Below are 17,349 nucleotides of genomic sequence, written 5' to 3'. Positions count from 1 at the left end.
TCATTTTATCTCTTAACCCACTATTTCAGTTAACAGTGGTTTGTCCCCTACTAGGCCTCTCCAAAAAGCATTTTCTGTCAAGCAAAGTTACAAGCACATAACAGGTGCTTGATTTCTTTATGGTGCTTTGAGAGGACTTTTTATATATATATTTTTGGGGCTCTAATTGGATCTGTAGAAAGTTGGAAACACTAAATTTCAGACCACTTAAAGTATAGCTTGAAGTAGCATTTTTTTTGGTTTGGTTGATTGGATGAGAGTATTGGTGGTTTTATTTTTGTTTGTTCCTTGTTACAAACAGTGATTTAGGCCACCATTAGTGGTTACAGAAAAAAAGGATAATGGTAAATATATTTTACTTGTGATGGTAGAATTCATAAAAAGTTCATCAATCACAGGTGCATTAGATCTGGGAGAACTTGTTTTCCAAAAGGATATTTTCCAGAGACTACAGAAAGCTTTGTTATTCTTAATATAGTGATACGTGTAAAAAAAGAAAATGGTAATGTTGTATTGTGTACTTTGTTACAAAATATATCTAATTGAGTTTATTTATTCATTATATTTTATGGACTTAAGAACATACTTTTATTGCTGAACACAACTTTGCTTGTCACTGACACAGTGTTGTTTTTTAATGTACACAGTGGTTCTGCATGATTCACAGTGGTATATTGTTTTGAAAATCTGGCATGGTAGTAATCTTACTAAAATAATTAGTGCCAGAGTCTGTAGTGATCTTTATATCAATTAGCAGAGGAGCAACTACAGTTTTTAGCTTGCCTGTAAAGGAACCTTAGTATATTCAGGTTTGACTATCTTGCTTTTCTGCATAAAATTAAAACAAGAGAATGAAATGTTACAAATTAGATATTTTGGGTGGTTACTTTTTTGGTTGGTTTTTTTGTTACTATTTATTTTGGTTTTCCAATATGGGTACTTGCTTGCACCAACATTATGTATCTTATTTTTGGAGCTTTGCAACCTAATGTGGAGATCACTGGACTAGTAACACCCACCATTTTCTAAATGTCTGTATATCTCAGCACCTAAAATGATAATTTCTATTGAGATAAGTAAAAAATAAACATGAAATCCCAAACAAAAAAGTTCATTAACATAGAGCTAGATCTGAACCTGACCAAGAATCTGTGCAGTGCAGTGTATTGTACAGATACAGCACCTAACTGAATACTACTTCAACATTGTAAATGGGCACTGAAATATTCTCTCTCCTCTCTGTTTCTGATTATATTAACATAGTTTTTTTTCAAACCTAGTCAGCATTACACTTCATCACCGCTAGTGCATGTTATGCAGAATTCAATCATCTGACATGGGTTTTGTATCAATATTCTAAAGAGCTGTACCATCAAAATAGTCAATTAATAACTTAAAATGCTTCATTTTACCATTGACTAGCACATTCTCTAAGACAAGAATTTATTTATACTACTTATTCATAATTACTTATGTCCCACATAGCATGAGAATACCTTTCAACAACTACTGGGAAGCAGATGTTCCATTTCCTTAAGTTAATAAATAAATGGGTTTGCCTTTTTGCGTATAAAAATACAAGAAAAAAAAAATTTGTTCATGCACAGGAGGAAGTAATATATCATGAGAGATGTAAACCTCCTACACACACAAATAAAAATGCCCAATCTCAGGGAAGTACCACCCTGGGCAAGAACAACTTGCCAAGCTGTTAGAATAGTCACATAGCTCACTGGTGACCCTTACTAAGATAAAATATGCCTAGCTCTTGACCTAACTGCAGATCCATCAGGGGGAAAAAAACTCAAAAAGAAATCAGTTACATGTTGTTGACACTATTCTGTTTTATAATCTAACATATTAGATCAGAAAGAAAATGTACTCTTATATAATACTTGTATTACTATTAGGAACACCAAACATTTGAATCAATATTTCCTGGGAAGGGAAGACTGTGAAAACCTTAGTGCTTTGGAATTTCAGGTGGGTATTGGTATAAAATTTTATCAAAAATTTTATCTAAACCAATTGCTTGTATACTTAACATAAAATAGGTAATGCAGAAGGTTCTGCCACTAGATCTTAAGAGATTTATCTGGTATACGGCATCAAGATTCATGGATTTACAGGAGTGAAAAAATGATCTCCTATCTTCTCTTACAGGATCAACAGAAGTCTGCTGGTATTTCAGCTTGAGCACTAACAGACTTCATGACTTCAATTGAATTTAGCCAATCAAAAGCTCTGAACATTAATATGAACAAGCTGCATCTCTGTACTTCAGCTATATTATTGCTTCACATTTTGAGCCAAAAATTCCTGGATTCATAGGACTGCAAATTCACCACTGCTTACCGTCCCTACTGCTTTGATAATTTTTTCTTTCCATCCCACACCTTCTGTCCTGTTTACCTGCAAAAAAAAACCTGTTTTCCTGCATATGTGCAGAAATTATTGTAAATGTTGGAGAGATGTGCAAAAAGAAGATATGGCAAAGAAGTAGGATGGTATTTACACATATAATTGCAGTATAATCCACTTTTAAAAATGCAGATTAGCTGACAGAAATTTAATAAATTCCTTCTGCTCATTTATGATAGTCAAAGACTGCATCAGTGTGTAATTCAGAGGAATTAAATAATTTCATAGTACACTGACGAAAACTGACTTGGCATAGTTGACTTACTGACACCAGCTATCCTCCTCCTGTCACTTTTAATTCTCTATAAACAATTGTCTCTAACATCCCCTACTGCCAGAGACAATTCACACTCTGTGAGTGATGGGGATCATTCAGGACAATAGTATGCATTTTCTTACATAATACCTGAAAACTTAAAGGATTAAACAATTTGATCAATATGGCAATTTGAATTTGGGTTTCTAATAAAAAATTGATCTCCAATTATTGTATAGCTATTAAATATAGCTATGTTTTTATGAAATAAAATGTACACTTTTTTTTTTAACCTGTACATTTCTATGTATATCTCTACTTTTTCCTGGTTAAACATATTCAGATTTTTTTTGTATGTCTTCCCTGCAGAGAACATATATTATTGACAAATATATATACACACATATGAATAAAACTAATCAGGGTCAGATGCTTCCTCTCAGAAGTATTTTGTGGCATTTGCCCTATATTTTTCTTTTTCTGTTTCTTATATATATATTCCTATATATATAACTTTTATATGGCAATCACGATTTTCAAAAGAACCAATATATAGGTAAATTCGTTTATACTTCAGGTAAGGCCACAAAAAGCAAACCAGACTGCTAGTGAAAAATATGCTATTTCTTCCTTATAGGTTTAATAGATAATAGTAACTCGTAACCTCATTCAATTCTCCATCCTAATTTTTCAGTTTTACATCACAGTACACTTCTTCATATCAATGGATTTGTACAGAATGGACATGCTCATAAAGTTCAACAGTCAAAAGCAAGTCTACCACAGTAGGTATTTATAATTTTTGAGAGAGAAAAACCTGAAAATCAGAGAGAAATTTCAAAATATATGATCAGCTAAGTTGTACAATTGGTCATTTTATTAGTCTGAAATTGACTCCATGAAGTGAAAATAAGAAATCTGCAAGAAATAATGAAAGCAAATCACTTATAAACAGCACTGGTCACTTTGTTATGATGTATATATTTTACATATCCCTGCAACTACCTGTAAGAGCTGAAAAAGGCAGCTGATACACACAACTCATGCAAAAGCAGCAGTGTTAAAAAAATTCAACGGTATCTTTGAACATATGGTGTGCTTATTTCAGAGACTGTTCAAGTCACAACAGGGACATAGCTCTTATGCAAAGGATATAGACTGTAGAAGTGAGGGGAACCCTCAGGAAACAGTTCTAATAGGATGAACAGCTATTCTCAAGGTACAAACTGGGGCTCTCCCTGCACATACTCTTTATAAATTTTCAGCTTATTTGATGATATCTCCAAAAATATTTTTACTAAAAAAAGGAGGGACTTTTATATATTTTCATATTGTCACATGTTAATTTGTATCAGAAACACTATTCTAATCTGAATATTGACTGAGATATTTGTTTGCCTAAAGAAAAGTTTAAAGCAACACAAAGTTTTAAAAGATTCTGTGCTTCTCTTTATGAGCAGTTGCAAATTACAACTGTAGCACTAAACAGAAGGATCCCCTAAAATAACCAGTCTCTGTTCTTTTCATGACATACTTGTGATGAGTTCTCAGATAACTCCAAAGACATAATTATCAATGAGAAACTGTGAGCAAAAAGCAGTGTCTGTGAAACTTAGCTTCTTAGAGCAAAATACTCCACATGGCCTGGGAGCTGTCAATAATAGACCTTACTAATACTAGGAGATAGCTTAACTGAATTGATTTCAGTAAAATTAGTTACTTTTATGCAGCATGGATCTGAAATACGCTGTGTTAAAAGTGATAAAATCATGCTGACATATGGAGGGATTTCAATCTCTTTGGTCCACCCCATATTTTGATGTCTGGGAGTTAAGCCAAATATAACTTTGTGACAGCTGCCAAATCAGTGGGAAAATATAACAATCAAACCTAGATAATTAATAGTCCCCATCTCTGATCAAGTCAAGATTATCCATCCCATTCTTGGAACTGTTCAGCCAGTATGGATGCAGCCTTGGGCAATCTAATCTAGTGGGTGGCATCCATGTCTAGGTCAAGGGTGGGCTGGAACTAGGTGATTTTTAAGGTCCCTTCCAACACATTCAATGATTCAGTGAACTACTGCAATCATTTAAGGGCCAAGAGCTTCTTGTCCTGGAGCAGAAGCTGTTAACAGGATTGAAAATGGAGGCTGTTCTAGGTAATTTTCATTTGATTCTGATCTTCCAATACAGTGTGTTGCACTGTGCTTAGGTTTTTTTGTCTGTGCCTGTCTGTGACCTATCTAATTGATATATGTGGATGTTTATAGAAGTGTTCTGTAAATTACATTTCTCATTTAGGCATTTCTATTCCTCTGTAAGTCTGTATTATACTTTGTTTTGTTTCTCCCAGTAAGTAGCAAAAGACAAAAGGATACTAGGAAGGTCAGTGGGACTTTACACATATAAAAAGCTCAACAAATATAATTCCACTATACTTTAGCACTAATATTATCATGCTGTCTGTCTTTGTCTTCCACTTCTCCTATCCCTTGGTAGCTCTTGTTCATGACATTTTAACATTTAAGATCTTCCTTTTAAAGATATTTTCTCGCTCTTGACTTAAAAGTTGTCTCAGTCTCTTTTCCTAAACTCCTAATGCATTCTGATCTTGATTCACCTTTCAATAGGTGATCTGATCACTAGTATGAAAGACATAAAAATCTTCTCATGATACTTCACATGGTAAGTTTTTATGTATTTCTCACTATTTCCCATCTCACATTGACCCAGAAAAACAATATAACCTTAATTTTTCACTCGAATTTTCAGGAGATGAATGATAGCATCCTGATAGCACCAGGATGGAAGTAGATTAGTGACTTCCATAAACAGAATGACTGTCTTTTATGTTGTGCACTTACAAAGCAAAGAACCATCTAGGCTTAACTGAGCTTAAATTACTGCCTCTTTTTACACTTTCTGGTTTTAATATGATTGCATATAATATTTTTAATATGATATGAAAAAAGGCAAACATCTCAAATATTTACAAATTTATTTTTGATTATTTTTCATTCTTAAAACAGATCAATTTTTATACATCCATAAAATTTTACTTTCAAACAAATAATCCAGGACATGTGACGTTGATCCATGCAGGAGCATTAAAAAGAAAAGCAAATTATACCAGCAGGTCACTTGTTGCTGTGGGGGATGATAACCAGCACTCAAGAGCTGACTTGGTTTTTTTTGTCTAGGGACGTTAATTACTTCATGGGGATTCACATACAGGATGCAGTGGGGAGATAGTCAAAACTTGCCTGTCCCCCTGACTGTTAACCCTTGCTATTCTTCCTTGTTTGAACCAGTTATACTAAACGAGGCAACCTGGAGCATAAGAGTTGTGACTACAGAGATCTGGAAGAAGTAACAGGACACTGGAAGCCAGGTGGTATTATCCTGAATTCTGCAAGTAACAGAAAAGCATGCAAAAGGAAGGTAAATAGCAAGAAATATGACAAACGAATTCCCAGCTTAAAAATTCGTAGTTCAAAATGATATATGGCATTTAATTTTTTATGTAATACTGATGGGTTGCCACAAGTAAATTACAGAAGAAGACTCTCTGGTGAAGAAATTATGTTTTCTATAGTTAATGTGAATTCTCATGAAAAAAGTAGTAAATAAATTGAAGGATACAATCCTTGAAAAACAATCTATTAAAAACATTAGAGAGAACCACCATCAGAAATCTAGATAATACTACACAGGACAAAGAATATACATTAAGTTTTATTTTATATGTTTTTTTATTGAAAGAAGACAAACTGATCAATGTTGGCATTTCAAGCTGTTAGCTTTGGTTTTGGATCCTGCAGGCAAGAAGTTAACTTCACTAAGAGGCTAATAATTGCAAAAAAATTTGTCTTTGAGTGGATTAATTTTAACTTGTTTCCAATTTTCTTCTTAATTGGAGTAAAAGAAATATTATTTGTCACTTATTTTAATCTGTTAAATTGCTTTGAATTTAGCTTTTTTGAGTTTGCCAATCTAGAACTACTTTAGAGGAGATAGGAGGTTTATCTTGTAACATCATAAAGATGCCTATGATAACATATAGTTTGCATTAAGTAGAAAATTGAAGTATGAACACTTAAAAGTGTTTATACTTCAAAGACAAAATGAGCTAAAGGTAGTTTTCTTTACAGTATTTTATTACAACCCAGAATTCCCACGCTTTTATGAAAATTGAGTAATTATTATGATTTTTTTTCTCTTCCTAGGAACAATCATACTAAATCTGGTAAAAAGGCTGAATGTAAAGCTTTTTTCTCCCCATAGATCCTTTACTTCCCTTATAAGTGGTCTAGAACTACAGAATCAGACAGGGATTTGTGTTGAGTCATGGTGGGATTATCTGCATAAAATAAGCGGCATATACTCTTGTATTTTTTTTTCCACAGAGACTGCTGAGAGGACTGGGGCATGAACCTGGTAGTGGTAGAGGCTGACAGATCCATGCTTGAGCTGGTAAAGCATGCCTCAAGGAGCAAGAGAAATGAGATAGTGAGACATTGCAACATTGTAAAAATATCTCTGAAAATTAGTTTAAAAAGATTTAAAGAGCATACTATTTTATACTTGCGAAGGGGCTATCCCTTGTCAAGGGATAGCCATTTAGCAGGGGTTTTTGTGATATTTTATGTTATTTTAACAGTATTCAATTAAGCAGGAAAGTTAGACATACCAATAAATTACTGCAGGAGCTTGATGACTATTGAGGAAGTCACTCAGAGATTGAAAAAGATTGAGAAGATGAGGATGTTCTGACACTGCAGATAGTACAGAAGTTAAGGACAAAAAACCCACAAAGTGGAGAGGCTGTGTTGAACATTCCATTCCTTCACAAACAGCAAACTATCATGGGGAAGGGGAGGAGGACAAGGGGAGTAATAGCCTTCAGTTTTTCTCTATTGAAGAAGTATTATATTACCAGTACAAATGTGCCATCTCCAAGTAGTGAAGACAATCAATCCCCCTATCTTATGCATGAAACTCTTCAACAGAACTAAGAACTTTCAAGGGAGTATCAAGGTGTTTTCCCAGTAGGTAGAAAATATATCTAGATTTACCCATACAAATCTCCAGAATAATGAAACCAAGCAAAATGGATGACAACCCTTACTACACCAATTGGATAGATACTTAAAAAGAAGGTATATAATTAATGAAATTTTTTTAAGCTTTCAGTGTGATTTGGGCCAGAAAAATAAATCACTGGTTTTGAAACACTCAATTCATTCCTATCCTTGGAATGACAGTCTTGGTTCAGCTGGATTTATGACCCAATTGTATCTATGAATTATCTCATAGGAATATAACTAATATCTTTATGGCTGCTATAGCATTATTCCTGTTTGAACCAGTGCTAAGATATAACAGTTCAGCTGAGACTTTTTTTAGTTTCCAAAGCACAGGAAGGATGCTTCACTTCATTAACATGATCATTAGCAAAAATTATCTGAAAGATATCCTAAGAAGTATTTCTGTTTTCTTTACAAGTCTATGGTTTGTAATAGAAAAATTTCAATAGTAATCCTTTTTGCAATGAGTATTTGGGGCCCAGATAATCCTATCAATGAAGTCTCTAGGTTATTTTAGAATTTTAAAAAACACTCAGGTCCACTTATCAGGTACAGCATCTGCTTGGATTTATCACATGCAACAATTAAACTAGTTGTTTCAATTTTACACAACTGAAGGCACTGTTTTGATCTCATTTTCATTTTCCAGCTAGCTGTATCTCCTTTGAGCTACAAATACACAGCTGGTTTTGTTCTCTATTTCCCATATATGCAGATTAGCTGGAACTAATAGCTATAGTTCTGGCTAGGCTTTTGGTCTAACTGCTAACTGGAAGTTAGGAGCTCATGTACAAATTGGCCAAATGCTCAAATCTCACACCAGAAAATCTTTCAGTCCAAGGAATCCAGCAGAGCAATAACTGTAATCACTACTACACTATTTTTCTGTCTTCTGTAATTGTAAACCTAAAGTAAATGGAAGGTTCAATTATGCTGGTCAGTATAAGGATGTGAAGTATAAAAATTGGTAACTGGGCATTTGTCTTCTTGCTTTCAAGTTATTTATGCTTTTTTTAAAACTGATGAATATCAACACATAAAAGAGTGATACATCATGTATGCATGAATAATGTATGATGTAACTTCAGTTAATTTCATTTGCAAATTAATGTTTTTAAACTTATACTGAGAAAAGTCAAAATATATAATGAATATTGTATTTCTTATACCATTTGTAGTAAACCATACAGTCAAATATTTTTCACATTGAGAATTGAATAAAATAACTTCTCAAAACTCTCTTGGCAGGTGTAACCATCCACTCCCATTGAAATTGAAAGGTTTCCTATCAGTTTGTATGGCATCAGTTAGAGAAAATAAGTTGCTTATCTGTTTTATATAGCTTTCACTGGTCTAACTAGAAGCACTCTTCAAAAAGGTATATTTCTATTGACTAGTTTGTATATATCAAATAAATTTAAACATTTTATCCCTTTCCACAATTTACTTAAACTTTGCATATTGAATTTTATTCAAAACACGTTATTTTAGCTGGTATAATAACAGAAAAAAATTATATGTATGTCGGAGGCAGTGATATATTTTAAATATGAGCATGTAGGTTCTCGACTTTATACATTAAAACTTACGCGTGAATTGTGTTCTCTTACCACAATTAATTCATGTTAGAAACTGACAGCTGGGCACTTATATTTTCATGTGAAGCCTTCAATATCTATCCACTAATAAAGATTGACAAGAAGGAAACAAAATTCCCCTTTTTTCATCCCAAATCAAATTGCACCTAGCCTCTTATAACAAAAATGCTTGCAAACAATCACTTTTCTAAGTAAACCCAATCTGCCACTACAATTTGGGAAAAAAATAATGCCTACAGAATAGAGAATAAAAAAACCTGAACTTTTGCACTTAAGAATCTGACATTGCTGCAATTTGTCAAAGACATAATTTCTGTCTAAAAAGGAAGTAAATCACAACTACCAAGGATAAAAATTTAAAATTCATTAAATTTTAAAATTTAAAATCTATTTATATACTAGAATAAAATATATATTCAAATTCAAGTCCTGTAGTCTCTCAGTGTGGTACTGTTTAACTACATGGTGGCTATAATGTGCCAGAAACCTTTATTGTCTTTGAGATAGCAATTAATCTAAAAAATGCTTTCATATATAAAAGAAAACCTGAATAACAATTTTCTACTAGTAAATCAAAGCTTTTATAAAGGACACCCCGGACAAGGGTAAGAAGAATAGCCAGCATCACCTAAGTCTATTAAAACAATGTGATGCCTGCCTTTGAAGAAGGCTATAGATTCACACTTCATGTCAATAAGCACCTACAGTGACCAGAAAACTCTGAAGCTCTTTTGGCTAACATGAGCTAAGATACTGTTCTGGAGTAATTATAAATCAGCTGCTTTCACATTTTTGTAGAAGCGGGTGATGTGTTGTGGCAGCACCTGTTGATTCCCCAAAACTCTTTCTAAGAGATATTCATGGGCTGATTAATCCTGATGGTTTTGGTTGGGTTTTTTGTTTGGTTTTTGTTTGTTTTGGGTTTTAGCTCTAGTGCACATAAATTATCCATGAGATACTTCATCAGGCATATATTTAATTTCACCATAAACAATATTGTGAAATAAAGAAAGAAGGACAGACATTTTAATTCCAGACGAGTGATCACTGAAACCATTATAGTGCCTACCAGACTAACCTCAGGTGCTTAATAGTAACTTCCTTTATAAACTCTATATGTGTATTAGTTTTATCCCTCTTTTTGACTAGTTTTTACTGACTTTTATTGTTTTGTTAGTTGAGATTGTCAGGAAAAGCCTTAATCTGTCTTTAACCAGCATTCACTGTTAAAATACTGTTTAAAAACTGTGATCATGTTCAATTCCCTACCACTGTAGCTTTTCAAGCTCTTTTTAACTTCCACAAGCTGTTGCAATTTTCAGAAGAAACAAATCAGGGAACATGAAACCTCAGTTTTGTAGAATTATTGGTATATATTACTTTTAATGGGGCTTGGTTTACAATAACTAAAAGCTTAATATAGCTGTATAAATAACTGATTCATCCTATTTTAGTCTTAAGTTCTTTTGGGGTTAGGTGTTTTAATTCTCATTTGCATTTTAATTCATGGTAAAGTTCAAACTCACACTAGAATTTTGGAAATTTAATTCCTCGTTGAATTATTCAACTTCTAAAGATACTATGATTATTTTAATAGCTGTGCTTGTTACTGTGAACCAAATCTTCTTTCTTGTCTTTTTTAAATGTCCCAAAAAATAGTTCAAAATAAAATAAAAGAAAAACATTTGGTTTGTTATTATAGGGGAGAAGAAAAAAATCTTCCTGACTAGGATTAGCATTCCTGTAAATAGGTTTTTTTAATGCAAATACTGCTGGAACCTTCTGTACTTGTGCTGCAACCTACACAATATCAGGAGAAGCATTTTGCATGGAAGACATACAGTTTAATGCTTTAGAATACCCACAAACTAGCAAGGCATTCTCCATAATTTACTTTTATGAGTCTCAATTTCAAATTAATTTTACAAACTTAATGGTTTGGGAAATTATTATGGGAAACAATAATTTAGAGTTGACCTTTTTTGAGCTACCTGTTACTTGATTGGTTTAGCTAGCAATGTCTTTAATTGAATTTGTCAGCAACAAAAATATGTGTGCTAACAGCTGCTGACTTAAATTTTATAATTATTGTTATTATCTTAGATAAAAATTTAAGTAGGCAAAAAAAAAGAAGGGGAGTAGAACAAAGTCACCTACACTAGTCATCTAGTGTAGTATTTACAGAGTATATGTCTTAATGAAGAGGATTTTAATACTTATTACTTCTTTAGAAATACATTTCTGCATTAGAAAAAAACTGTGACAAATATTTTTCATGTAGTGAAAAAAATCACAAGCTATATATGAGATGATGTGGGTAAAAAATTATTATATGTATGTTGTTTCCTTAGCCAAATCTTCATAATATCATCAGAAAAAACACTTTAAAGTTCAGTCTTGAATTCTACAAATCCTAGCTCTTGCTTGCTATTTCAGAAATGTTTTTGCAAGGTGCTGCACATGGGTTTGGGCAAGCCCTAGTACCAACACAGGCTGGAGGAGTGAACAGATTGAGAGCAGCCCTACTGAGGAGGACTTGGAGGTTCTGTTGGATGAGAAATGAACTTGCAGCCCATTTCTAGTCTGTATCAAAAGTTGCATGGCTAGAAGGTTAAGGGAGGTTATTTGATTCTGTCCCTGTACTCTGCATTGTGAGACCCCACCTAAAGTGCTGCACTGAGCTCTGGGGTCCCCGGTGCAAGAAGGACATGAACTTATTGAACTGAGTCCAGAAGGAGGCCACCAAGATGATCAGAGAAATGGAGCCCTTCCACAAGGAAAGAAATTGTTCAGCCTGGAAAAGGGAAGGCTTTGCAGTGACCTAACTGAAGCCTTCCAGTACCTGAAGGAAACCTACAAGGAAGAGGAAGATAAATTATTTTTGACACCATGTAGTCACAGGGCAAGTGGGAATGGCTTCAGAGAGAGTAGGTACAGATTAGATATTAGGGAAAAATTCTTTTCTGTGGGGCTGGTTAGGCACTGGAATCCAGATCCCAGAGAAGCTGTGGATGCCCATTTCTGGAGGTGTTCACAGCCAGGTTGGAACCCTGAGAAAGCTGGTCTAGTGAAATGCATTCCTCTCCATGGCAGGGAGTTGGAACTAGGTCCCTTTAAGGGACATTTAAGACATTTAAGACATTTAAGGTCCCTTCCAACCCAAACCAGTCTATGATTCTATGAAATACAGACTTTTTCTTTGTACAATGAATTATAGGACTAACATCAATGCCTGTTTTTTTTAAGAGATATTCTAAAAATGTCTAATTAAAATAGGACAAAACAACCAGACAGCTGAATTTGTATACACAGTACATAAAAAAATGAAATCCATTATCAGATAACTAAGTTCTCATATCTAAATATTTAAAAAATAATTTGGCATTGATTTTTGAGGAGGAAGTTCTGGGTGTTTGTTTGTTTGCTTGTTTTTAAAGTATCTGTCATTAAGTCATGTTGCAAAGAGAGTAATCATGAAATGTATCACTGTCTTCTAGTCTGAAACAATTTTTGGAGAATGAAACAGCAGTTTCCTTCAAATGCACTATTTTTCTCATCCCATCTGACAAACTTCTTCATAGTTTCTTTTTAATGGTGTTTTGCCTAATTTCTTGCCATAGAAGTAAAGGAAATTTTATATGTTATTTCTATAGAAAATATATTTGAGGAAACATGACATTCACCAAGGGAATTGAATGCATTTGAAATTCTCTCTAACTCCAACTCACATTCCAAAATGAATTTAGGATCAGGCCATTTGATTTTCCTAGGTATAATTCTTTTTCCTGTTGCTGTTACAGCAACTCTTCCCTTTGTAACCTAATGCATAGTTTAAATCTGGTTATTGAGACATAAAAGCACTTTATACTATCGGGAAAAAATTTATGTTTACTGTATTTGAATAATATGGGAATTATCAGAAGCATTATAATAGAGTAAGTACCAGTCAGCCTACTTTCAACAAATCTGTTTCATGGCTCCACTAGTCCATATGAATGAATTATGAAGTGGTTAATTAATGACAAAAATTTTTTAGAGCAGAACTCTCTATCCAAAGTCATTCTTCTTCTCTCAGGTTTCTGGAGTTATAAATCTTGTATTTTGTTTAATATATTGCAACAAATTAAGTAAACACATTTCAAACTCTGGGGCTGAAAATAAAGTTCTCTTGTATTCCAGTTTTAGAACTGTCACCATAATTGCTAACCTATACTATAAGCAATTTCTCCTAATTTAAGAAATCCTATTTCAGGGACATAGAGTTATGTGCTATTGCCTATAAAATAAAAGTTTATGAATAAAAGGCATTTTGCTATAAGTATACAAAACTTCTGGATTTCGGTGGGCTATATTTTTTTGGTTGGGTTTTTAGGGTCTTTTTTATTTGTTTGGTTGGTTGGTTTGGTTTTACTTTTGATTTTGCTTTTTGCTTTCTTTGTTTTCCATTTTGAGAGAGGACCATATCTGTTAAGATGCTGTGCTTTTCGTAGACAAAAGATGTTTATGAAAGACTTTAAGGCATGAATAGTCACAAAAGAACAAATATAGAAAAAGAGTAGAAATCTGATCCTATTATTTGCATAGAAAATGCAAATAATAATAATCCAAGTAAAAAGTTGATGTCAGTATATTCTTTGCAGCCATTCAGAAATTTTAAAGGGTTTTTAGCAAATTTAAAAGTTGTATTTTTCTGATATATTTGAATAATGCATCTTGTATAGGAGTAACTATAAAACATTTTCTGTTCTGCAGGTATTTTCAAAACCCAATTTCTACCAGTAATAGTTGTACAATGAAAATGTGGAAACTATAGATTTTGAAAACCTATGCAGGAAGCCAGGTGTTGTGATGGCAATAACACCAACCTGTTAGGAGGTGTTACTTTGTACTATGGCTGTGAGTTTCTTGATACAAGTCATGTAGTACATCATAGTGACACAATTAATTTAAATCCCTTATATATAATAGCATGTTCTTTATCAGAAACATATTTCCATTCACCTGCAAAGGTGAAGAAAAACACTTTGAACAAATGACTTTTGCCAAGTACTGGTATTATTCTTCCCCAAAAATTAGTAAAAACAGAAAAATCCAATGTTCATGATTTCTAGTACAATATCAGTATGGTATTGTCAGAGGGTTCAGATGTAACAGCAACCTGCTTATTTTTAAGCAGTAAAAAGGCATTTTTATTCTTCCAAGATGTCATCCATATTACTATAGGAAATCAGAACTACGATCATGAATTCAACAAAAGAAACTAACTATAGTTGTTTATAGCATCAAAGCATGTTGAAAGCACAGAGCAAACAGACAAAGAAAAGTAAAGGATTTTTGCCTTTTTGGAATCTTGAATATCAAGTCAATTGTAAAGATATTATGTACAGATTTTTCATACAAGACTTCAGAAAAAGGTCAGACATGTCTTTATCTTTTTAACATATATTGTCAACTATTGGGTCACTCAACATTGCTATTCATGTTTACTGAAAGACTAGTGAAAATATGCAGTCATTTAGATTTGTTTTGAGTGGTTTATAAAACAGAAAAGTTGATTAAATTTATTATATATTTGCTAACGTAAAGAGAGAAGAATACACAATATTCTGCATTATAAAGTTTCATAATGGCATATGTTATTTAGAATTGTATTATAATATTTAAAAATCTAAAACAAAGTTTAACATCTTCAGTACACTGTGAGTAGTTTTCCTGCTTTTCTATTTTTGAATGCCTGCCTTTACTAAAGTGCTGCCTCAAACAGCGGCTTCAAATGAGCATGAGTCTAAATGATAAATCCTCCAAAGAAAGTCAATTTTCTCTCAGGATCTGACCAGGAAACTACAAAAAATTACATGTGGGAAAGTAACTGTACAATCTTGTTTACTAATTCTAACAGATGCAATGCTTTGAAGAATCAAAATAACAACACTGAGCATTATATATATCGTGAAAGTGAATTTGAATTCAAAATTGGAAAGATAAATGAAAAAAAATTACTCTGGATGCCTTGTCTTGAGAAACTTCATATTGTATTTCATAACTTGCATAAGGTACAACAGAATTTCTGTCTCTGGAAAGTTTATCAGTGTCCTAGATCACATGGTAATTAGTTTTACAGGTAAAGCCTAGTTACACAAAGATCAACTTTACTAATCTATAAAAAGAAATGCATTATAAAATACACTTCCAGCAGGTTCCTGGAAAACATCGATGATAACTTCCTGTACAAGGTAGTGAATGATCCCAAAAGCAGTTGTTTGCTGCTCAACCTCATACTAACAAATACAAAGACCTTGTTGGTGATGTGAGGGTTGGGTGCAGTCTTGGCTGTAGCAACCATGAGATTGTGCAGTTCACTACTGAATGAAGAGGTATCAGGACAGTGAGTAAGATTACAGCCATCGACTGCAGGAGAGCTAGCTTTAGCTTCTTTGGGGATCTTCTTGGAAGAGACCCAGAGGAACATGCCCTGCAGGGAAGAGGGTTCCAAGGGAGTTGGTTGAATTTCAAGGATCAGTTCCTCCAGGCACAAGAGTGATGCATGCCAATGAGAAAGAAATCAAGTGAAAAGGGCAAGAGACCTCCTTGGATGAATAAAAAACTCCTGTCATTATTCAAGAGTAATCAGGAAATACACAGGTGATGGAAGTGAGGTTAAGTCACTTGGAGTGAATATAGAGAGATGATCAAAGTAGAAATGAGACTAGAAAGGCCAAGGCACATCTAGAATTAAATGTGGCCAAGGATGTAAAGGATAACAAAACAGGCTTTTCAAATATATCAATTACAAAAGAAAAGTAAAAGAGAATATAGGCCCATTGGTAAATGGAGAGGAGACCCTAGTAACAGGATGTAAAGAAGGCAGAGTTATGGAATGCCTTCTTCGCATCAGTCTACACTGATGAGACCAGCTTCCAGGAATATCTGACCCAGGAGACCAGGGTAAATGAATGTTGGATGGAAAACTTCCTCTTGGTCATAGCGGATTGGGTTAGAGTCAGGAAAACATGATATCCACAATTCCAAGGGCCCTGATTGGATGAATCCACAAGTGCCGAGAGAGCTGTTGAACACCCTAGACAGGATGCTCATGACCATCTTTAAAAGGTCATGAAGATCAGGAGAGGTACCTGAGGAATGGAATACAGCAAATATCACCTTGGTCTTCCAAAAGGCCATGAAGGAGGAGCCAAGGAACTACTGCCTAACCTCAATCACTGGAAAGGTGATGGAGTGAGTGCCTCATTCTAGAGTCCATGACTACCACATGGAAGGCAAGAAGCTGATCAGGGGTTAGCATGGGTTCAGTAAAGACAGGTAATGTTTGAACAACCTCATTGTCTTTCATAATGAAACAAGTAACCAGATGAATGAGGAGAGAGCAGTGGATATTGTCTACCTCAACTTCAGCAAGGCTTTCGACACCGTCTCTCACAACATCCTCACAAGCAAACTCAGGAAGTGTGGATGAGGTGAGTGGACAGGGAGGTGGATTAAGAATGAACTGAATGGGAGGTCCCAGGGGGTTGTAATCAGTAGTGTAGGGTCTTGCTGGAGGCCTGTCACTGGTGGTGTCCCCGAGGTTCAATACTGATCCAGTATTTTTAACTTGTTCATCAATAACTTGAATACAAGTTATTGATGCAAGGGGCAGAGGTCTCCTCAGCAAGTTCACTGATGACACAGAGCTGGGAGCAGTGGCCGATACCCCAGAGGGCCATGCTGCCCTTCAGAAGGGCCTTGAGAGGGTGGAGAGGGGGGCAGAGAAGAGCTGTGAAATTCAGCAAAGGCAAATGCAGGGTTCTGCACCTGGGGAAGAATAACCTGGGCACCACAACAGGCTGGGAGCTAATCTGCTGGGAATGAGCTTTGCAGACAAGGACTTGGATGTCCTCGTGGACAAAAAGCTGTCCATGAGCCATCACTGTGTCCTGATGGCCAAGAAGGCCAGTGGTGTCCTGGGATGCATTAGGAAGAGCATT

At 34.4% G+C, this 17,349-nt stretch overlaps 1 long non-coding RNA gene across 1 annotated transcript in view; it reads right to left on the bottom strand.

The window, feature by feature from the left end:
- Positions 1 to 17,349, bottom strand: part of LOC136569218 (uncharacterized) — a 476,564-nt gene that overhangs the window by 209,880 nt on the left and 249,335 nt on the right. The gene's annotated exons all lie outside the window — the stretch shown is intronic.

The sequence above is a fragment of the Molothrus aeneus genome, chromosome Z (assembly GCF_037042795.1).
Source record: "Molothrus aeneus isolate 106 chromosome Z, BPBGC_Maene_1.0, whole genome shotgun sequence".
NCBI classification, from domain to species: Eukaryota; Metazoa; Chordata; class Aves; order Passeriformes; family Icteridae; genus Molothrus; species Molothrus aeneus.
The sequence above is the reverse complement of the archived record's forward strand: the minus strand, read 5'-3'. Positions and strand labels throughout refer to the sequence as shown.